This window comes from Symphalangus syndactylus, chromosome 5, assembly GCF_028878055.3.
Source record: "Symphalangus syndactylus isolate Jambi chromosome 5, NHGRI_mSymSyn1-v2.1_pri, whole genome shotgun sequence".
Lineage (NCBI taxonomy): Eukaryota > Metazoa > Chordata > Mammalia > Primates > Hylobatidae > Symphalangus > Symphalangus syndactylus.
In genome coordinates, this window is record NC_072427.2 from 148582242 (window position 1) to 148605450 (window position 23209).

Below are 23209 nucleotides of genomic sequence, written 5' to 3' on the forward strand. Positions count from 1 at the left end.
TTTTGAGATTCAGCCATGTCGTTTTGTGTACCTGTGTATTACTACAGTGGAATACAGTAGGTTACTATTGTATGAATAGACCACAATTAGTTTATCCAGTAACCTGTTGATGGACATTTGCGTTGTTTCCAGTTTTTAACTATTATAAATAAAATCTGCTATGAACATTCTTATACAAGTATTTTGGATATTTGTTTTTCTTTCTCTTGGATAAATACCTAGGAGTAGAATAACTTGGTCATAGAGTAAGTGTATATTTAGCTTTATAAGCAACTCCTAAAGAGTTTTCCAAAGTAGCTGTAACATTTTAAACTTGCTGTGGTGTTATGATGTATATTGGATATCATCCACGGTTCCTGGCTCATAACTCCAATAGCCCCTGTTACAGTCTTTTGTTATAACGTTGGGTGCGTTGGGCCTCAGGGGCAGGCCTCTGACCTCCTGCCCTCTTTTTACCTGTTTCAAGGCAGGACTCTAATGATCCCCTCCTTTCTGATTGTGGGTCTAAATACCCTCCAATGAGAGGGTCCCACCCTATACCCTGGGAGAAGGAATGCTGATGTCTTGAAGTGTCCATAAAAAACCAAGAGGACTGGGTGCAGAGAGCTTCTGGGTAGCTGAGCATGTGGAGGCTCCTGGAGGGTGATGCCCCCGGGGAGGGCATGGAATCTCCATGCCCCTTTTCCTATACTTCGCCCTGTGCATCTCTTCACCTGTATCCTCTGCAATATCCTTTATAATAAACCTGTAAACATAAGTAAGTTCCCTGGGTTCTGTGAGCCGCTTCAGCAAATTAATCGAACCCAAAGAGGGGGTCATGGGAACCCCAACTTGAAGCCAGTCGATCAGAAGTTCCAGAGGCTTGGGCTTGTGACTGGTGTGACGGGGCAGTCTTGGGGACTAAGCCCTCAACCTGTGGGAGACAGCGTCGGGAAGACAGTGTGGCAACTGAATTAGAGGACAGCCAGCTGGTGTCTGCCCCTTGGTGTGTAGGGAACCCCCCGCAACACATTTGGCTATAGAAGTCTTCTTCTGCGTGGAATGCTGTGGTGTGAGAGTAGAGGAAGAACACAGTTAGAGGGAGGTTCCCCCACACACTTGCACCAGCAATTTATGAGAGTTCCAGCTGCTCCATATCTTTGCTCATATTTGGTATTGTCAACAACTGGATCTCTGTCATTGTAAAGGAGGATGTTGAGTTTTTTGGTGAAGATGGGTTCCATGTCATCTGTTGACAGCAAGAGCATGATGATGAGGTAGCATCTGGAGTTTGCATAGAGGAGGTGTGAGCACTCATTGCGTGGAGGGAAGGAGCAGGTTGGTCACTGGGATGTGGCAGGATCGCCAGGCAGTGTTAAGGCCCCGGTGGGACCGTAAACTTGAAGTCACAACATCTGCATTGACATGTGAGACTGTCCGTGGTATTCACAGATTCACTGCAAACATAGAGAAGGAAATAGTTCAGTTCATCCAGAAGTGGGATGTTTCCATAAAGGTGTGATTAAAGTTCAGAAAAGCAAGGGACTTTATAGTATCAACAAAAGAGTGACAAAAACAGTAGGCTATAGGATGTAAGATGGACAGAAAGGGAAGTGAAAATGGAAGGAGCTGATGCCTGCAAACCAAGTAGAGGAGGCAGAGGACTGGCAGTCCTGAGAGAGGGGCTGAGGCATAGTGGGAATGGTTGAGCAAGAATTGAAGGTTGTGGTCAAAGAGTTTCCACATCTGAAAAGTGGAGGAAATGGCGAGTTGTAATGAGGATTAAAAGTGATAGAACATGTGCTTCATATGCTGTTACACATTGTATCAATGTTTGTTTGTTTCAATAGTCTTCAAGCTTCTTGAAGGTAGGAATCATGTCGCAGACATTCCTGTCCCTAGCATGGTACCTGATGCCAGCAGGTGCTTAGTGAACCTATGAGTGAATCTCTTGGAAGGATGAAGGAAAGAACTGATTTCCCTATAAGACTTTAGTGCTGTGAGAATTTTCTGGACTGTCTCATTTTAATTTTCTGGACTCTCTAATTTTATTTTTATTTTTATTTTTATGTTTTTGAGACAGAGTCTCGCTGTGCTGCCCAGGCTGGAGCGCAGTGGCACGATCTCGGCTCACTGCAACCTCTGCCTCCGGGGTTCAAGTGATACTCCTGTCTCAGCCTCCCAAGTAGCTGGAATTACAGGTGTGCACCACCACGCTTGGCTAATTTTTTGTATTTTTAGTAGAGACGGGGTTTTGCCATGTTACCCAGGCTGGTCTTGAACTCCTGAGCTCAGGCAATCTGCCCACCTTGGCCTCCCAAAGTGCTAGGATTACAGGCGTGAGCCACCATGCCCGGCCATTTTTTTTTTTTTTTTTAATTTTTAGTAGAGACAGGGTTTCGCCTTGTTGGCCAGGCTGGTCTTGAACTCCTGACCTCAAATGATTCACTCGCCTCGGCCTCCCAAAGTGCTGGGATTACAGGAGTGAGCCACTGCATCCGGCCTTTCTTGATCTTAATTGATCTAACAGGTAATGATTTGTTCAAAATAGTAATAGCATCAGTGTATTTGGTCATATATATATATGTTATGCATAAGTAAAATGAATGATGGTAGTAATACAAAGGATGGGGGGAGGTAATTAGGATTATTTTGTTATTACAAGGTACTTGCACTACTTGTGAAGTAGTATAGTGTTATTTGAAAGTTGACTTGGATTAGTTTTAACTGTATATTTTAAACTCCAAAGCAATCACTAAAATAAAAGAAATGGAAAAAAATAAGTATAGCTGATACGCTAAGAGCAAGGAGAGAAAATGGAATAATACAAATGCTCACTTAAAATTACAAAAGCCAGAAAAAGAGCAGAAGACAAAAGTAGGAACAAACAAGAGCAACAAAGAGAAAACAGTAACAAATATGATAGGTATGAATCCAACTATATCAATAATCACCTTGAATGTCAGTGGGGTCTGAATGCATCAATTAAGAGACAGAGACTGTCAGAATGAATTTTTAAAAAGCCCCAACTATATGTTGTCTACAAGAAAACCATTTTAAATATAAAGGCACATACAGACCAAAAGTGAGTGGATGGAGAAAGATATAGTTAGCATTAATTAAAACATAGTGGGGCTGGGTGCAGTGGCTCACATCTGTAATCCCAACACTTTGGGAGGCTGAGGCGGGTGGATCATGAGGTCAGGAGTTCGAGACCAGCCTGCCCAACATGGTGAAACCCCATCTCTGCTAAAAATACAAAAATTAGCCAGGCCTGGTGGCGTGTGCCTGTAATCCCAGCTACTTGGGAGGCTGAGGCAGGAGAATTGCTTGAATCCGGGAGGCGGAGGTTGCAGTGAGCTGAGATTGCGCCACTGCACTCCAGCTCTGGGAGACAGAGCAAGACTCCATCTTGAAAAAAAAAAGGGGGAAAAAAAAAAAACAGTGGGAGTAGCTATATTAATTTCAGATGGAGCAAACTTCAGAGTAAGCAAAATTATCAGGCAGAAAGAGGGGCATTATATAATGATAAGGGGGTCAATTCTGCAAGAAGACATAATCCGTGCTGTGTTGCACCTATTAACAGAGCATCAAAAATACATGAGGCAAAAATTGTTACAATTGCAAGGAGAAATGATGAATCCACTATTAGAGATGGAGACTTCAACATCCTTCTTCCAGAAATGGACAGAGCCAGCAGGCAGAAAATAATTAAGGATGTAGTTGAAATCAGCAACACCATAAATAACGATATAATGAACATCAATAGACTGCTTCATTCAACAATGCATACTTCTTACAGTCACATGGAACATTCACCAAGATAGACCACACTCTGGACCATAAAGCACACCTTAACACATTTTTTTTTTTTTTTTTTTTTGAGTGGAGTCTCGCTCTGTCGCCCAGGCTGGAGTGCAGTGGCGCAATCTCGGCTCACTGCAAGCTCTGCCTCCCGGGTTCACGCCTTTCTCCTGCCTCAGCCTCTCCGAGTAGCTGGGACTACAGGCGCCCGCCACCACGCCCGGCTAAATTTTTTGTATTTTTAGTAGAGACGGGGTTTCACCGTGGTCTCGATCTCCTGACCTCGTGATCCGCCCGCCTCGGCCTCCCAAAGTGCTGGGATTACAAGCGTGAGCCACCGCGCCCGGCCCGACAAATTTAAGAGAATAGAAATTATACAATGCCTGCTCTCAAACTGCAATGAATTAAAGTAGAAATCAATAACAGAAAGATAGCTGAAAAATCTCAAAATACTTAGAAATTAAACAATGTGATTCAAATAACCCGTGGGTCAAAGAAGAAATCGCAAGAGAAATTTAAAAATATTTTGAACTAATGAAAATGAAAATACAACTTATCAAAATTTGTGGGATACAGCAAAAGTAGTGCTTAGAGGGAAATTTATAGCATTGCATGCATTATAGTAGGAAAGAAGAAAGATTTATTATACAATCAACTACCTTAGAAACTAGAAAAAGAAGAGTAAACTAAATCCAAAGCAAGCAGAACAGAAGAAATATAAAGATTAGAACAGAAAGCAATAAAATTGAAAACAGGAAATCAATAGAGAAAATCAACAAAACCAACAGCTGGTTCTTTGAAAAGATTAATAAAATTGGTAAGCCTCTAGTGAGACTAAGAAAAAAATCAAGACAGAAATTACTAATGTCAGAAGTGAAAGAGCGGACATCACCACAGAGCCCATAGAAATTAAAAGGAGAGGACCAGGCGCGGTGGCTCACGCCTGTAATCCCAGCCCTTTGGGAGGCCGAGGCGGGTGGATCACTTGAGGTCAGGAGTTGAGACCAGCCTGGCTAACATGCTGAAACCCCATTTCCACTAAAAATACAAAAAATTAGCCGGGCATCTTGGTGCGTGCCTATAATCCCAGCCACTAGGGAGGCTGAGGCAGGAGAATCCCTTGAACCTGGGAGGCGGAGGTTGCAGTAAGCCGAGATCACACCATTGCACTCCAGTTTGGGCAACAAAAGCGAAACTCCATCTCGAAAAAAAGGAGAATAAAGGCCAACTCTGTGCCCACAGATTTGATAACCTAGATGAAATGGATCAATTCCTTTAGAATACAATCTGCCAAAACTCACACAAGAAGAAATTGACAATCTGAATAGGCCTATATCTATAAAGAAATTCAATAAATAATAACCTTCCAAGACAAAAAGCATCATGCCCAGATGGGTTCACTGGTAATTCTATCAAACATTTAGTGAAGAAATTATACCAATTTTCTACAGTCTCTTCCAGAAGACAGACACAGGGGAAATACCCTAAATCATTCTATGGGTCCAGCATTACCCTACTACCAAAACCAGACAAAGACATTACAAGGAAATACAACTACAGACTAATACATATATATTTTTGAAGCGGAGTCTTGCCTCTGTCGCTCAGGCTGGAGTGCAGTGGCATGATCTCGGCTCACTGCAACCTCTGCCTCCCTGGTTCAAGCGATTCTCCTACTTTGGCCTCCTGAGTAGCTGGGATTACAGGCACCCACCACCACGTGTGGCTAATTTTTGTGTTTGTAGTAGAGACGGGGTTTCATCATGTTGGCCAGGCTGGTCTTGAACTCCTGACCTCAGGGGATCCCCCTGCCTCAGCCTCCCAAAGTGCTGGGATTACAGGGCATGGGCCACCATGCTCAGCCCCAGTAGACAATTATAGCAAGTTTTCAGGATACAAGGTTAATACACAAAGGTCAATTGCTTTCCTATATATCATCAATGAACAAATAGACTTTGAAATTAAATACACAGTACCAAGTATATTAGAAGCCTCCCCCCAAAGAAACACTTAGGTATAACAAAATATATACAAGATCCATATGGGGGATGGGTGCAGTGGCTCACGCCTAGAATCCCAGCATTTCGGGAGGCCGAGGCAGGAGGATTACCTGAGGTCGAGAGTTTCAGACCAGCCTGGACAACATGGAGAAACCCTGTCACTACTAAAACTGCAAAATTAGCCAGTCATGGTGGCAGGTGCCTGCAATCCCAGCTACTTGGGAGGCTGAGGCAGGAGAATTGCTTGAACCCAGGAGGCGGAGCTTGCAGTGAGCCAAGATCGTGCCACTGCACTCCAGCCTGGGCGACAGAGCAAGACTCCGTCTCAAAACAAAACAAAACAAAACAAAACAAAACAAAAAAATCATCTATATGAGGAAAACTGCAAAATTGTGATGAAAGAAATCAAAGGAAATAAATGGAAGGAAATTCCATGTTCCTGGAGAAGAAGACTCAATATTGACAAGATGTCGGTTCTTTCCAACTTGATCTATAGATTCAATGCAATCCCAGTAAAAATCTTAGCAAGCTATTTTACGGACATTGTCAAACTGATTATAATGTTTATATGGAGAAGCAAAAGATCCAGAATAGCCAACACGATATTGAAGAACAAAATTGGAGCACTGATACTACTGAGTTCTGTATAAAGCTAAGGTAGCAAAGATGATGTGGTGTTAGTGAAAGAATAGACAAAGGACTGGGCGTGGTGGCTCATGCTTGTAATCCCAGCACTTTGGGAGGCCGAGGCAGGCGGATCAACTGAGGCCAGGAGTTCGAGACCAGCCTGGCCAACATGGTGAAACCTCATGTCTACTAAAATACAAAAATTAGCCAGATCTGGTTGGGGGCACCTGTAATCCCAGCTACTCGGGAGGCTGGGAGGCTGAGGCAGGAGAATCACTGGAACCTGGGAGGCAGAGGTTGCAGTGAGTAGAGATCGTGCCATTGCATTCCAGCCTGGGCGACAGGAGCGAAACTCCATCTCAAAAAAAAAAAAAAAACTAAATAAAAAATAAAAAAAAAGAACAGACAAAGGAATTAATGGAACAGAATAGAAAGACCATAAGTAGACACACATAAATATAGTCAACTGATATTTCACACAGGAGCAAAAGCGATACAATGGGGAAAAGATAGTCTTTTCAACAAAACATGCTGGAACAACTGGGCATCCACATGGAAAAAAAGATCTAAATGCAGACTTATGTCCTTCACGAAAATTAATATAAAATGCAAAATTAAAAAAACTCCTGGACGGCCGGGCGCGGTGGCTCACACTTGTAATCCCAGCACTTTGGGAGGCCGAGGCGGGCGGATCACGAGGTCAGGAGATCGAGACCACGGTGAAACCCCGTCTCTACTAAAAATATAAAAAATTAGCCGGGCGTGGTGGCGGGCGCCTGTAGTCCCAGCTACTCGGAGAGGCTGAGGCAGGAGAATGGCGTGAACCCGGGAGGCGGAGCTTGCAGTGAGCCGAGATTGAGCCACTGCACTCCAGCCTGGGCGACAGAGCGAGACTCCGTCTCAAAAAAAAAAAAAAAAAAAAAAAAAAAACTCCTGGAAGATAACATGGAAAATCTGGATGACCTTGGGTTTGGTGATGACTTTTAGATATGACACGAAAGGCACAAGCCATAAAGGAAAGAACTGGTAAACTGGATTTCATTAAAATTGAAATTTTCTGGCCAGGCACTATGGATCACACCTGTAATCCCAGAACTTTGGGAGGCCGAGGTGGGCAGACCACTTGAGCTCAGAAGTTCAAGACCAACCTGTGCAACATGGCAAAACCTCATCTCTACAAAAAAAGGAAAAAAAAATATAAAAATTAGCTGGGCATGGTGGCACATGCCTATAATCCCAGCAACTAGGGAGGCTGAGGTGGGAGGATTGTTTGCGCTCAGGAGGTAGAGGTTGCAGTGAGCCAAGATGCACCACTGCACTCCAGCCTGGGCGATAGAGCCAGACCTTGTTCAAAAAAAAAAAAAAAAAAATTCTGGCTGGGTGCGGTGACTCATGCCTGTAATCCCAATACTTTGGGAGGCCAAGGCAGGAGCATTATTTGAGCCCGGAGTTTAAGACCAGCCTGGGCAACATGTGAAACCCCATCCTACAAAAAAATTAAAAAATTCGTTAGGTGCGGTGGCTTAGACCTGTACTCCTAGCTACTTGAGAGGCTAAGGTGGAAGAATTGCTTGAGCCTGGGGGGTTGAGTCTGCAGTGAGTCATAATTGTGCCACTGTACTCCAGCTTGGGTGACAGTTGAGACCTTGTCTCGAATTAAAAAATAAAGTTAAAAGTTAAAAAAAAAAATCTGAGTTGTGAAAGATGCTATCAAGAGAATGAAAAGACAAGCCATAAACTGGGAGAAAATATTTGCAAAAGACATCCGATAAAGGACCATTATCCAAAATTTACAAAGAGAAAAATTCAACAATGAGAAAACAATCAGACTAAAAAATGGATCAAAGACCTTAACAGACGCTTCACCAAGAGAGATATACAGATGGAAAATAATCATATGAAAAGATTCTGCATATCATACGTCATCAGATAAATGCAAGTTAAAAACAACAGTGAAATACCCTTACACACCTATTAGAATGGCCAAAATCCAGAACACTGACAACACCAAATGCCAGTGAGGTTGTGGAGCAACAGGAACTCTGATTCATTGCTTGTTGGAATGCAAAATGGTACAGCCACTTTGGAAGACATTTCGGTGTTTCTAACAAGGCTAAATGTACTCTTACCATATGATGCAGCAATCACACTCCTTGGTATTTACCTACATAAGTTGAATATCCATACAAAACCCCACATATGTATGTTTTAGCGGCCTTATTCAAAATTGCCAAAATGTGGAAGCAACCGAGATGTTGTTCAGTAAGTGGATGGATAAATAAATTGTGGTTTCATCTGGACAATGGAGTATTATTCAGTGCTAAAAAGAAATGAACTACCAAGCCATGAAAAAACACAGAGGAGCCTTAAATTCATATTGCAAAGTGAAAGAAGCCAATTTGAAAAGGCTACATACTGTGTGGTTCCAACTAGAGTCATGAGCTGCATAATGACATTGCAGTCAACAGCAGACTGCATGTATGATGGTGGTCCCATATTTGTCCCATATGATTATAACACCATATTTTTACCATACCTTTTCTATGTTTAGATACACAAATACTTACATTGTGTTACGATTGTCTACATTATTCAGTACAGTAACATGCTGTACAGGTTTGTAGCCTAGGAGCAATGGGCTATGCCACCTAGCCTAGGTATGTAGTAGGCGATACCATCTAGATTTGTGAAAGTACACTATGATGGTCACACAGTGACAGAATCACCTAACGATGTATTTCTCAGAACACATCATCATCGCATGCCTATACATATGATATTCTGGAAAAGCAAAACTATAGAGGCAGTAAAAAGATCAGCGGTTCCCAAGGGCTTGGGGAGAAGAATGAACAGGTGGAGCACAGGGGAGGGTTTAGGAGTGTGAAACTGTGTGGTGTGATACAGTAACATGGATTCAGGGATATTATACATTTGTCAAGACCCACAGAACCTTACAACAGGAAGAACCCTAATGTAAACTAAGAATCTGAGTTGATAATAATATATAAATATTGGTTCATCTATTATAACAAATATATCACATTAATGGAAGATGTTAGCAGAAGGGGAAATTACATGTTTGGATGGGGAGAAAGGGTCTATGGGAACTCTCTGTATTTTCTGTGAAATTTTTCTGCAAATCTAAAACTTCTCTAAAAAACAGTCAAAATATTTGAAAAGCAAAAATAAAAAAACAAAAATAACTTCCCTGGCCCAGCACAGTGGCTCACACCTGTAATCCCAGCACTTTTGGAGGCTGAGGCGGGTGGATCACTTGAAGTCAGGAGTTGGAGACCGGCCTGGCCAACATGGTGAAACCTTGTCTCTACTAAAAATACAAAAAAAAATTAGCCGGGCATGATGGTGCAGGCCTGTAATCCCAGCTACTAGGGAGGCTGAGGCAGGAAAATCGCTTGAACCTGGGAGGCGGAGGTTGCAGTGAGCCGAGATCGCATCACTGCACTCCAGCCTGGGAGACAGAACGAGACTCTGTCTCAAAAAAAAAAAAAAAAAAAGAAAGAAAGAAACTTTCCCTTAATTCTGCATCTTCCTCCAGCTATTGTTTTATTTCTCTCCTTTCATAGCCAAGCTCCTTGAAAGAGTTGTCTAAGCAATACAGAAAATAAAAATTTACATTTATTGAATGCTTACTGTGGGCCAAACCCTTCAACGTAGACTGATTTACTCCTCACAACAGTCCTACAGCATTAGTATTTTTTTTTACAGATTTGGACCCCAAGATGTAAAATATTTGAGTAACTTGGCCAAATGTACATTTTTAGTAAGGGGTAGAAGCAGCTTTGAAGATGAGCCGTTGGATCTTAGGGGTAGTGCTCTTAAATCACTCGAACCAAGGGCTACATTTCCTCACTAGGTTCTCTGCATTGGATAGCTCTATGGGCCACTGTTAGGCTATAGTCTGTGTTATTGGTGCTTCCTGGGGCATAATTTGAAAGGTGCTTTCTGGAATTGTGCAATCTGGTAGCCCAGTGTACCTCCCACCCAGCCTTCATTTAATTCCATCCCTGTCTCTTCATTGGATCTACTCTTGCTAAGGTCAATAACCACTTTTGCTAAATCCAATGGATACTTTTCCATCTTCATCTTACTTGATCTCTCAGTAGCTCTGGCATATTGACCACTCCCTTTAAAACATTTTTCTCCAGACATAATATTTCCTTGGTTTTCTTCCTGCATCTTTGGCTATTCTTTATTTTATTTTACTTTATTTTATTTTACTTTACTTTATTTTATTTTATTTTATTTTATTTGCGACAAGGTCTCACTCTGTCATCCAGGCTGGAATGCAGTGGTGCCATCTCAGCTCACTGCAACCTTTGCCTCCCGGGCTCAAACGGTCCTCCCACCTCAGCCTCCTAAGTGGCTGGAACTACAGTTGCATGCCACCATGCCCAGCTAATTTTTGTATTTTTAGTAGAGACGGAGTTTCACCGTGTTGGCCAGACTGGTCTCGAAATCCTGGGCTCAAGTGATCCACCCATCTCGGTCTCCCAAAGTGCTGGGATTACAAGCGTGAGCCACCGCGCCTGGCTGGCTACTCCTTCTTAGTCTCCTTTGCTAGCTCTTCCTCCTCTGCCTGACCGTTAAATGCGGGAGTTCCACAGGACCACATCTTAGGCCTTCTTCTCTTGTCACCCTCATACATTCTGTAGGTGATCTTACATATTTTTGTCCTTCAATTTTTATCTTTATATCCAGGGTTCCTGAATTTACATCTCCAATCTTGTATGCTCACCATTTGATTGTCTCATAGGTATCTCATGTTGGTCAAAATGAGATCTTTCAGATCTTTTGCTATACTTAACCCAAGCTTGTTCCCTTTTATTTTACTTTATGTGTGAAATATACATCCCAGCAGAATACTGCATAAGTGTGTATGTATAGTTTAATAAATAATTATAAAATTAAATGATTATGTAATTATCACCTGGAAATGAAGCATTATTGGAAGTTCAGAAGTCATCCGTGCACCTCTTTCTGATCATAACCAACTTTCTCCTTCCCAGAGCAATGACTAAATAGCCTTTGGTGATTACCATTTCCTTGCTTTTTGTTTTATCAGCTTCACTACTTACACATACATCCCTAAACAATGTAGTTTAGTTTTTTAAAGTTTATGAATGGAATCAGATTGTATGTTTTCTGTCTTGCCTCTGTAGGGCAAGAAAAAAATCCTTTCCTTAATCCTCCTAGGTTCACTGGCTGGGTTCCTGAAAGTTAGGCTAACAAAAGTTTAACAAGAGTAAAACAAGTCGAATGTATTAATGCATGCATCGTGCATACATGCAGAAGAAACTTGGTGATGAGTAACTCAAAGGGGTGGTTAAAATTTGGGCCTGTATAGCATCTTAACAAAGATGCGTGTGCCTGTAATCCCAGCTACTTGGAAGGCTGAGGCACAAGAATTGCTTGAACCCAGGAGGTGGAGGTTGCAGTGAGCTGAGATCACACCACTGCACTCCAGCCTGGGGATAAAGCGAGACTCCATCTCAAAAACAAACAAGCAAACAAACAACAGCAACAAAATGGCCCTATTTATTTATTTATTTATTTATTTATTTTTGAGACAGAGTCTTGCTCTGTCACCCATGCTGGAGTGCAGCGACGCAATCTTGGCACACTGCAACCTCTGTCTCCCAAGTTCAAGCAATTCTTGTGCCTCAGCCTCCCAAGTAGCTGGAATTACAGGTGCCCGCCAACATACCTGGCTAATTTTTGTATTTTTCATTTTTTTTTTTTTTTGAGATGGAGTTTTGCTCTTGTTGCCAAGGCTGGATTGCAATGGCGTGATCTCGGCTCACCACAACCTCTGCCTCCCAGGTTAAAGCAATTCTCCTGCCTCAGCCTCCCCAGTAGCTGGGATTACAGGCATGCTCCACCATGCCTAGTTAATTTTGTATTTTTAGTAGAGATGGGCTTTCTCCACGTTGGTCAGGCTGGTCTTGAACTCCTGACCTCAGATGATCCACCCACCTCGGCCTCCCAAAGTGCTGGGATTACAGGCGTGATCCACCATTCCCAGCCTAATTTTTGTATTTTTAGTAGAGATGGGGTTTGACTGTGTTGGTCAGGCTGGTCTCGAACTCCTGACCTCATGCGATTCAGCCGCCTAGGGCTTCCAAAGTGCTGAGATTATAGGTGTAAGCCACTGCACACTGCCAAATGTTCCAATTTAATAACAAGCAAAAGATCTAAAGAGACACTTCCAAAAATAAAATACCTGGATGGCAAATAAGCATATGAAAGTTGGTTAACAGCATTTGTCACTAGAGAAATGAAAATTAAAACCACAATGAGGTACCACTGCTCACCTACTACAATTTCTAAAACACTGCCACCAACCACCAAATGCTGGTGAAGATGTGCAACAGGAACTCTCATTCATTGCTTTTGGGAATGCAAAATGATATAGTCACTTTGGAGGACAGGTTGGCAGTTGATTTTTCCTTTTCCTTTTCCTTTTTTTTTTTTTTTTTACTTTTTGAGACAGTCTCGCTCTGTCTCCCAGGCTGGAGTGCAGTGGTGTGATCACATCTCACTGCAGCCTCGACCTCCCGGGCTCTAGCAATCCTTTCACCTCAGCCCCCGCAAGTAGGTGGGACTAGAAGCACACATCAGCACACCAGGCTAATTTTTGTATTTTTTTTGTGAAATGGGGTTTAACCATGTTGCCTAGGCTAGTCTCGAACTTGTGGACTTAAGCGATCTGCCTGTCTCAGCCTCCCAAAATGCTAGGATTACAGGCGTGAGCCACGGTGCCTGGCCTAGGTTGGCAGTTTCTAATCATGAGAAAACATCACATGAACCCAAATGGCGTGTCAGCCTACAAAACAATCAGAAAAGTGGAGTTTTTTTTTTGTTTGTTTGTTTGTTTTTTTGAGACGGAGTCTTGCTCTGTCACCCAGGCTGGAGTGCAGTGGTGCGATCTCGGCTCACCACAAGCTCCGCCTCCCAAATTCACGCCATTCTCCTGCCTCAGCCTCCCGAGTAGCTGGGACTACAGGCGCCCGCCACCACGCCCGGCTAATTTTTTTGTATTTTTAGTAGAGACGGGGTTTCACCGTGGTCTCGATCTCCTGACCTCGTGATCCGCCCACCTCGGCCTCCCAAAGTGCTGGGATTACAAGCGTGAGCCACCGCACCCAGCCTAAAAGTGGAGTTTTTAAAACTGCCAAGGTTAGTCATGTGTGTGGTGGCTCATGCCTGTAATCCCAGTGCTTTGGGAGGCTAAGGCGGGAGGATCCCTTGAGGCCAAGAGTTGAAGACAACATAGAAAGACCCTATCTCAAAAAAAAAAAAAAAAAAAAACAGGTATAGTGGTGCATGCCTGTAGCCCTAGCTGTTCAGTAGGCTAAGATGGAGAGAATTGCTTGAGCCCAGGAGTTCGAGGTTACATGAACTATGATCACACCACTGAACTCCAGCCTGGGCGGCAGAGTGAGATCCTGTCTCTGAAAAAAAACAGAAACAAAAGCAAAAGAACTGCGAAGGTCATGAAAAAATAAGGAAAGACAGAAACTGTCACAGATCAGAGAAGACTAAATATTAAGGGATCATAATCACTAAGTGCAATGTGGTATCCTGTATTGGATTCTGGAACAGAAAAAGGATTTAAAGAAAAAACTGGTGAAATCTAAATAAAATCTGTAGTTTAGTTGATATGTTTCAACAATGTTAATTTCTTAATTAGTTTTGACAAATGTATCATGGCTATGTGAGATATTAACATTAAAGGAAGCTGGGTGAAAGGTATACCAAAATCCTCTGTACTATCTTTGCAACTTTTCTGTAATTCTAAGATTTTTCCAAACTAAAAACTCATTAAGAAAAAAAACCAAAATGAGGCCAGGCATGATGGTTCATGTCTGTAATCCCAGCACTTTAGGAGGCCGAAATGGGCAGATCACTTGAGGCCAGGAGTTCAAGGCCAGCTTGGCCAACATGGCAAAACCCTGTCTCTACTAAAAATACAAAAATTAGCCAGGTGTGGTGGTGGGTGCCTGTAATCCCAGCTACTCGGGAGGCTGAGGCAGGAGAATCGCTTGAACCTGGGAGGCAGAGCCAAGATCGTGCCACTGCACTCCAGCCTGAGCGACAAGAGTGAGACTCCATCTTAAAAACAAACAAACAAACAAACAAACAAACACTAACTGATGGGGATATAAGTCAAAATAGGAAAAAAAAAAGTGGATATCTCAGGAATATCATATGTCTGCCAGAATATAAACTGGAACTCAAGCAGTAAGCATGACTGAGTGGAAAGTGGCATGAAGTTATCTTCTAAGGAACTAAAATGTTGCATATCTTCTGTGATGGTAAGATGGGTATATACCTAGGTAATGCTTCTTCAGGCTATATACTTAAGATTAATATACTTTATATACTTTACAGGCCGGGCGAAGTGGCTCATGACTGTAATCCCAGTACTTTGGGAGGCCAAGGCAGGTGGATCACTTGAGGTCAGGAGTTCGACACCAGCCTGGCCAACATGGTGAAACCCCATCGCTACTAATAATACAAAAATTAGCCAGGTGTAGTGGTGCACGCCTGTAGTCCTGGCTACTAGGGAAGCTGAGACAGGAGAATCTCTTGAACCTGGGAGGCAGAGGTTGCAGTGAGCCAAGATTATGCCACTGCACTTCAGCCTGGGCAGCAGAGTGAAAAAATATATATATTATATAAAATATATATTATATAAAATATATATTATATATATTATATATAATATATATTATATATATTATTTAAAATATATATAATATATATTATATAAAATATATATTACATATATTATATATACACACATACATATTATATATATATGTGTGTATATATACACATATATACATATTTTATATGTAGGTGTGTATATATACACACACACACAGGCACACACACACATATATATAACACACATATATATATATAATATATATACTTTACTACACTGGAAAAAATTTTACTGGTTTCTTATTGCTCTTAGGGTAAAGTTCAAAATTGTTGTAGTCTGTAAGTCTGAATGATGTGTTACCTGCCTACTTCTCTAGCTTCATCTCTCTATTCCCGAGCTCCAGCCAAACTATTCTTCCTATCACAGGGCCTTTGCACGTACCATTTAGCCCACCAGCAGATCTCTCCTCTCCAACACCCCTTTGATTTAGCTAACCCTTATTTATTCTTCAGGTTGCATCTTAAATTTCCTCAGGGAGGGATTTCCTCAACTCCAGACCTAGAATTGGTCACTGGTTATATGTTGTGCTTCTCTTTTATAGCACTTGTCTACAAAAGCAATAATTGTGATTATTTTACAAGCTCCAGAAGTTCATGTATCAGGTCTGTCTCGTTGGCTGTTGTATCTTAAGATGCCTAGTACATAGTAAATACTCAATGTTTACCAAATGTTAATTTGAATGTGAGGCTCAGATTAAACAAACTAGTACCCAAGACCATAAAATATGAGCTGGGACCCACGCCCACCAATAAATCCTGTTGACTCTATCTCTAAGGCATATCTCCAACCTTCCACCTTTCTCCATCTCCCTATTGCAGTAGCCTTCCATCTGGTCTTCCCATTTCTATTATTTATTCATTATCCATTGGATTATTATGAAATAATAAGATATGGATACTTCCTTAGCATAATAAAATAAATATATGTATTTCGACTGCTGCTTAATGAGAAAATACTGAAAGTATTGCCCTTAAAATCAGGATTGAGACAGAGCTGTCCATTACTATTTACTATTGTTCTGGAGGTACTATGCGATGCATTTAGACGAGATTTAAAAATATTAGGGCTGGGCGTGGTGGCTCACGCCTGTAATCCCAGCACGTTGGGAGGCCAAGTTGGGCAGATTGCTTGAGGCTAGGAGTTCCATACCAGCCTGGGCAACATGGCAAGAACTTGTTTCTAGAAAAATTATTACAAAATTAGCATTATTTGTAGGTGATAACCTAAGAAAATTAATTGAAAAACTATTATAGGCCAGGCGCGGTGGCTCACGCTGGTAATCCCAACACTTTGGGAGGACGAGGCAGGCAGATCATGAGGTCAGGAGATCGAGACCATCCTGGCTAACATGGTGAAACACCGTCTCTACTAAAAATTCAAAAAATTAGCTGGACGTGGTGGCGGGCTCCTGTAGTCCCAGCTACTTGGGAGGCTGAGGCAGGAGAATTGCTTGAACTCGGGAGGCGGAGCTTGCAGTGAGCCGAGATCGCGCCACTGCACTCCAGCCTGGGTGACAGAGCGAGACTCCGTCTCAGAAAAAAAACAAAAACAAAACAAAACAAAAAAACTATTATAGATCATGAGGGACTTCAGTAGGTGGCTGGGGAAAAAGAAAGAAAACAAAACTAAAAAATCCCATTTTTATAGCACTTATAAAGGTAAAACACTAAGTAATGACTATAATGAGAAATGCCCATATTAAGGAAACATTAAAATGCTACTGAGGACACAAAGAGGAGGGTATCAACAAATAGAAAAGTATATCATGTTCTTGAAAAGAAGACCCGTCCCGGCACCGTGGCGCAGGCCTGTAATCCCAGCACTTTGGAAGGCTGAGGCGGGCGGATCACTTGAGGTCAGGAGTTCGAGACCAGCTTGGCCAACATGGGGAAACCCCGTCTCTACTAAAAATACAAAAATTAGTCGGGCATGGTAGCATGCACCTGTAATCCCAGCTACTTGGGAGGCTGAGGCAGGAGAATCGCTTGAACCCGGGAGGCAGAGGTTGCAGTGAGTTGAGATCGCACCACTGCACTTCAGCCTGGGTGACAGAGTGAGACTCCGTCTCAAATTAAAAACAAACAAACAAACCCAACACCCTAATTGATTTGTAAATTCAATACAGTCTCAAAACACATCCTCAAAGGAGCCTTTCTTTTGGAGGGGGAGTGAACTAAATAAACAGATCCTAAAATTCATGTGGAAAAAGAAGAAAATATAGTTAGAAAGATTTTTAAAAAGAGAGAGTAAAAGGAGCTACTGGCCCTAATAGATATTAAAATATAAAGCTAAAACAATTGAAAGACTGTAATGTTGGCAAGTTGAAAAGATGGATCAATGAGAGAGAATTGAAAGTCCAGAAGTAAATTCAAACTTGCACAAAAATTTGGCTTATCATAACAGTAGTTTTAAATTAGTGAAGAAAAAATTATTGTTCAATAGATGACTGCAGATAAAAAGGTAACATTTGGAAACTAATAGAAATATAGAGGCCAGGTGTGATGGCTCACACCTGTAATCCCAGCACTTTGAGGCAGAAGGATCGCTTGAGCTCAGGAGTTTGAGACCAGCCTGGGCAACCTGGTGAAACCTCATCTCTACAAAAAATTTAAAAAGTAACCTGGCATGGTGGTGTGTGTCTGTAGTCCCAGCTACTGGAGAGAGGCTGAGGTGGGAGAATCACTTGAGCCTGGGAGGTGGAGCCTGCAGAGAGTTGTAACTGTGCCCCTGCACTTTAGCCTGGGTGACAGAGCAAGACCCTGTCAAAAAAAAAAGAAAAGAAAAATAGAAAGAGATATGAACGGTTAGTAGAAAATGAATTACAAATGGCTTTCTAACATACGAAATGTTCACTCATATGAAATGAAATGCTCATTCACAGTGAAATGAAAAACTTCACTCGCAATAAGAAATCCAAATAAAAATTACACTGAGATAACTTTTTTTCTATCTTTCCATTTGGCAAAGATCAAAATATTTGATAACACTTCAAAGTTGGTGTTTATGTAAGGAAATGGACACTTAAAAATTTCCGATGTTCGGCCGGGCATGGTGGCTCATGCCTGTAATCCCAGCACTTTGGGAGGCCGAGACAGGTGGATCACAAGGTCAGGAGATCAACACCATCCTGGCTAACACGGTGAAACCCCGTCTCTACTAAAAATACAAAAAAATTAGCCGGGCATGGTGGCAGGCGCCTGTAGTCCCAGCTACTCCGGAGGCTGAGGCAGGAGAATGGCGTGAACCCGGGAGGTGGAGCTTGCAGTGAGCCGAGATTGTGCCACTGCACTCCAGCCTGGGCAACAGAGCAAGACTCCGTCTCAAAAAAAAAAAAATTTTCCGATGTTCCAGCTCTATGGAGGACAAATTAGCAACATTTATCAAAACGAAATGTATGTACCTTCTAACCAGGAAATTTTATTTCCAGCAATTTTTTGGTAGCAGTACTTCCACATGTGCAAAATGACATAGGTTATTACTGTAGTGTTGTCTGTAATAGTAAAGGTTGGAAATGAATTAAAAATTCTCAAAAGGGATCCAGTTAAATGGTACAGCCATGTGATAGAATACCACACAGACAGAAAAATGAATGAATGAGAAAGTTTTTTTGGTACTAATATGGTATTATGGCCAAGCTATTTTAATAAATGAAAAAGGCACGGGGAAGAACTTACAGAACATAGTGTACAGTAGTCCACCCTCCTCCAAGGGGAATATGTTCCAAGACCCCCAGTGGATGCCTGACACCATGGATAGCACTGAACCTGATTACTGTCAGTCAAAACACGTTTATGTTCATGTCTTCCACCCACAAATTTGATGCCTTTTCCATCTTAACTAAGCACTTAGCATGCACCATGACTTTTGCAGTTTAAGGTGTGACAGCAAAACTAGTATGAATTTCTTTTTTTCTGCTTCACAATTGCATGAATAGAAGGTGCATTGTTACGTAAATATTAGCAAAGTCATCAAAGGAAGCATATTATGGCTTCTCTTTGGCATATCTAAACTATCAGTATCACCACTCTTGCGCTTTGGGGCCATTATGAAGTAAAATAAGGGTGACTTGAACACAAGCATGCAATACCTCAACAGTTGGTCTGATCACTGGGAAGGCTTGTAAGTGACTAAGAGGTAGGGAGCGTCTGCAGGGAGGAGACACTGGACAAAGGGAGAATTCATGTCTTGAAGGGACAGGAGTAGTGTTACCAACCATAGGGTCTTGGGGGTTGTTAATGCAATAGAAGTTAACATGAGGCCAAAACAGTTTTCCCAGACAAGGCTTTACTAGAGCTTATGCAGGGCATAAGGAGGCAGCACAAGAGAGAGAAATCTCTGGCTGGCTCCTGGAAGAGACTCAAGAGAGTAATCTTAAAGGAGCTAAAGTGGGAAGGGAGTGAGTTTGAGCAGGCAGAGATGAGGAAATTTTGGCACCCGTTCAGTGTGATAACACGCTTCTTTATGCATCACGTGTCTCGTTAGCATGTTAAGTCTCCACCCTGGGTGTGATTTTTAGTATTATAATGAAGATAAGGCAAAGCAGCGCTCGTTCTTCTGGTCTTGTGGTGTACATACGGGAGATAGGGTTAACTCCTTTGAGTAAGATTTAAGGTGGGAGCTGCTTATTTTAATTTCTACAACTAGTGGGTATGGCACCTGGAGTAAGATTTATGGTGGGACGTTGTTCATCTTAGTCTCTCTAAGGGTCTGCAATGACTGGCTATAGTACCTTGAGCAAGAGTCACGGTACAAGGTCTGGACAGTCTGGTTGGGGTCCTCACTGGCCACACCCCCCACCCCAGCTTACAATAGAGATTCTCGGTAGGGCACGAGTGGGGCCCATGTCCCATCCCTACTCTGTCTCAGTAGGACAGCTTGAGGTTTCATCATGCTGTTCAGAACAGTGTACAATTTAAAACAGATGAATTGTTTCCTTCTGGAATTTTCCACTTAATATTTTTGGACCACAGTTGACAGCAGATAACTGAAACCATGGGAAGCAAAACCACAAATAAGGGGGGACTACTGTAGTACCATCTGTAGAAATAAAAAAGTAAAGGAATATATTCATATATATTTGTTTGAATATGCATAAATTACCTCTGGAAAAGCATCAGAAACAGTAACATTGGTTGCTTCCAGGGCAGGGACCTTGGTGGTTGGGGGATAGGAGTGAAAGAGAGACATTTCACTGTTTACTCTTTGATACTTTTTGAATTTTGACCCATGTGAATAAATCACCCATCTGAAAGAGAGGAAATAAATACAATTAAAACTAAAAAAGAAAAGGAACACCAAACACTATGGTTCACACAAATGGGAACTTTTTTTTCTCTCATAAAAAGAAGCCCAGAAGTAGGTGCTGTGCTTACTTACTGTGGATTTGCGTCTCAGTGATGCCTTGGGAGCCAGGTTCTTTCCTTTCTTCCAGGTCCTCAGAGGATTGGCTTTTTATCCCTGTGGCTGTTTCCTCATGATGGTAAGATGGCTGCCACAGCTCAGGAATGATGTTGTCTCACACAACATCCCCCAAACAAAAAATAAGGGCCAAGGCAAGCCAAAAACTTTCTCCTAATGGTGCTTTATATCCTGGAAAGGAAGACTTCCCTGTGCATGTCATTGTACAATTGCAAAGAAGAATGAGTTTATCGGCTCCTGGGACTGGGGGAAGGGCCTCTTCTCCTGATGTCACGGAATCTCTGCTCTAGTACAAAAATGCGGTTCTGTCCTTAGGAAATGTGCAGAAGTCTGTTGGGCAGGCAGCAGAAAGAGTCCACCACAGCTCTCTATGTGAACTGCTTTATCTTTTGAAAAGGGAAGTTCTTACTGACCCTTGTTGGGCTGACCCTGCCGGTACTCACAGTGCTTCCTGCGGGAAAAGACTAGAGTGAGTCTCCTGTGAAGTCTCAGACTGGTGGGGAAGCCGAACGCCCACCTCCCATCCACTGTGTCCACTGGAGAAACCGAGCATCCAGGGACTCCTCTGCGTGTGGCACTGTGCGGGCTTGGGGAGGAGTGGCGTGGTCAGAGAGCAGCCATCCCCTTACCGTCCTCATGGTTTTTCTTGGCTCTGCCATCCCAGGGGATGCAAAGCTTCACTCCAAGTTCTGGGATATTCAGGATGGTAAACTTGCCACGGGATTGTTGCTAGTTGAAATTCTGTTGGGGAGGAGAGAAGCCGGAGAACTCCTACTTCAACATGGTGTTGATGCCACTCTCAAAAAGGGAAATTCTGAATTACCCCATCCTCCCCCATCTCCCTGTGCTACTGCTCTTTCCCCAGTTTCATCCACCTTTCTTCTGGACTACAGCCTTGGCCCCCTCACAGTTGTCCCACCCCCGTGTTGATGTGGGTTGGACTTGGTGTCAGCTTTCTCCTCCCTGTGGTAGAGGATTAGGGTTCTCACAACCAACAGTTATCCCATTGTCAACTGCCATTGCATCCTGCTGCATCTTTTGAAGACCACCCTCAAGAGGCTGTCTTTGCTGGTGTTCTGCCAGCTTTTCCTTCTAGACAGCAGCTCCCCTCTATGTGGCCTGTGCTCTGTGGATGTGTCCTGGAGCCTGTACTGACTCCACACTGGCAAAACAGACATGGGTAACGCTGTGGGTGGAACTGTGTCCCCCTCCAAAATCCAGGTGCTGAAGCCCTAACCCCCAGGACCTCAGAATGGGGCCTTATTTGGAGACAGGGGCTTTAAAGAGGTGATTAAGTTAAAATGAGGTCATCAGGATGGGCCCTCATCCACTAAGAGAAGATTAGGACACACTCATGCACAAAGGAAGGACCGTGTGAAGACATAGGTGGCAGGAAGGCCACCATTAGCAGGCCAAAGAGAGAGGCCTCAGAGGACACCAACCTTGCCAACACCTTGACCTCTGACTTCCAGCCTCCAGAGCTGTGAGAAGATAAATCTCTGCAGCTTAAGCTATCCTGTCTGCAGTACTTTGTTATGGCGGTCCTAGAAAATTAATTTAGGCAGCCTGGGTGCAGTGGCTCATACCTGCAATCTCAGCTCTTTGGGAGGCTGAGGTGGGAGGATCACTTGATCCCAGGAGTTTGAGACCAGCCTGGACAACATAGCAAGACCCTATTTCTTAAAAAAGAAAATTTTTTAAAAAATTAGCCAGGTGTGGTGGCATGCATCTATAGCTCTAGCTACGTGGGAGGCTGAGGTAGGAGGATCATTTGAGTCTAGGAGCTGAGGCTACATGAGCCATGATTGTACCACTGCACTCCAGCCAGGGTGACACAGTAAGACCCTGTCTCTAAAAAAATATAGGCAGGTATAAGCATAAATTTGAATGGTGTCACAAAGGGCTGTGCTTTAGCATCATTTCTTTCAAAATATTTTCCTCCTTTTATTTTGTTGAAAAAGATGTATAAAATTTGTTTTTTGTCTAAACACATTAGAACAAGTATTAAGAATTCATGAGGTCTGGCCCCAGCATATTGCAGGGGCAGGAGGATTTAACTTTATTTAAAGATACAGCTCACCATTATTTACTTTTCAAAAAAGGAAGTTGGATGTGATATTTTCACAGTCAACCTTAAATGACCCATCCACTCCATCGGATCAGACGCCTTCTGAGGTGTGTGTTTTGCAGCCGCCCCACCCTGATGAGCCCCAACGGCAGAGTTCTTCATATCAGACCCATGACAGTGGCCTTTTATGGAAGGAGCAGCCGGCTGGCAGCAGCTCCCTAACAGTCCTGCAAGCTAAGATCCTCTCTACGGAGGGAGCACAGGAGAGAATTCGGGGGCAGGGAGGGGCAAACATTTACTAATAAGAGGGCTTGAGAAGATTTAAAGTCCTTTTGGGGGGAAAAATAAAAGAAGACAAAAAGAAACCAAAAAAGTAGAAATCATAAATACTCTTTGTGAACCAAAAGGAGGCCAGCCTAGATTTCTGTTCACCAACAACCAACAGAATGTGAACTTGGCCTCTCTCATTTTATGTCTAAAGTGCACACCTCGGGTCAGGCACGGTGGCTGTCACGCCTGTAATCACCGCATGTTCAGAGGCCAAGGCAGGAGGATTGCTTG

At 42.7% G+C, this 23209-nt stretch overlaps 1 protein-coding gene and 1 long non-coding RNA gene across 2 annotated transcripts in view; one reads left to right on the forward strand and one right to left on the reverse strand.

Annotated features, from left to right (window-relative positions):
• The window catches only part of VAMP1 (vesicle associated membrane protein 1), a 77708-nt gene that overhangs the window by 48925 nt on the left and 5574 nt on the right, over positions 1-23209 (forward strand). The window lies entirely within an intron of this gene.
• LOC129483496 (uncharacterized) lies at positions 1373-21688 on the reverse strand. Its single transcript, XR_008658067.2, has 3 exons — positions 20539-21688; positions 20263-20407; positions 1373-1436 (listed from the first exon to the last, which is right to left on the reverse strand). It is a non-coding gene; the product is annotated as an uncharacterized lncRNA (long non-coding RNA).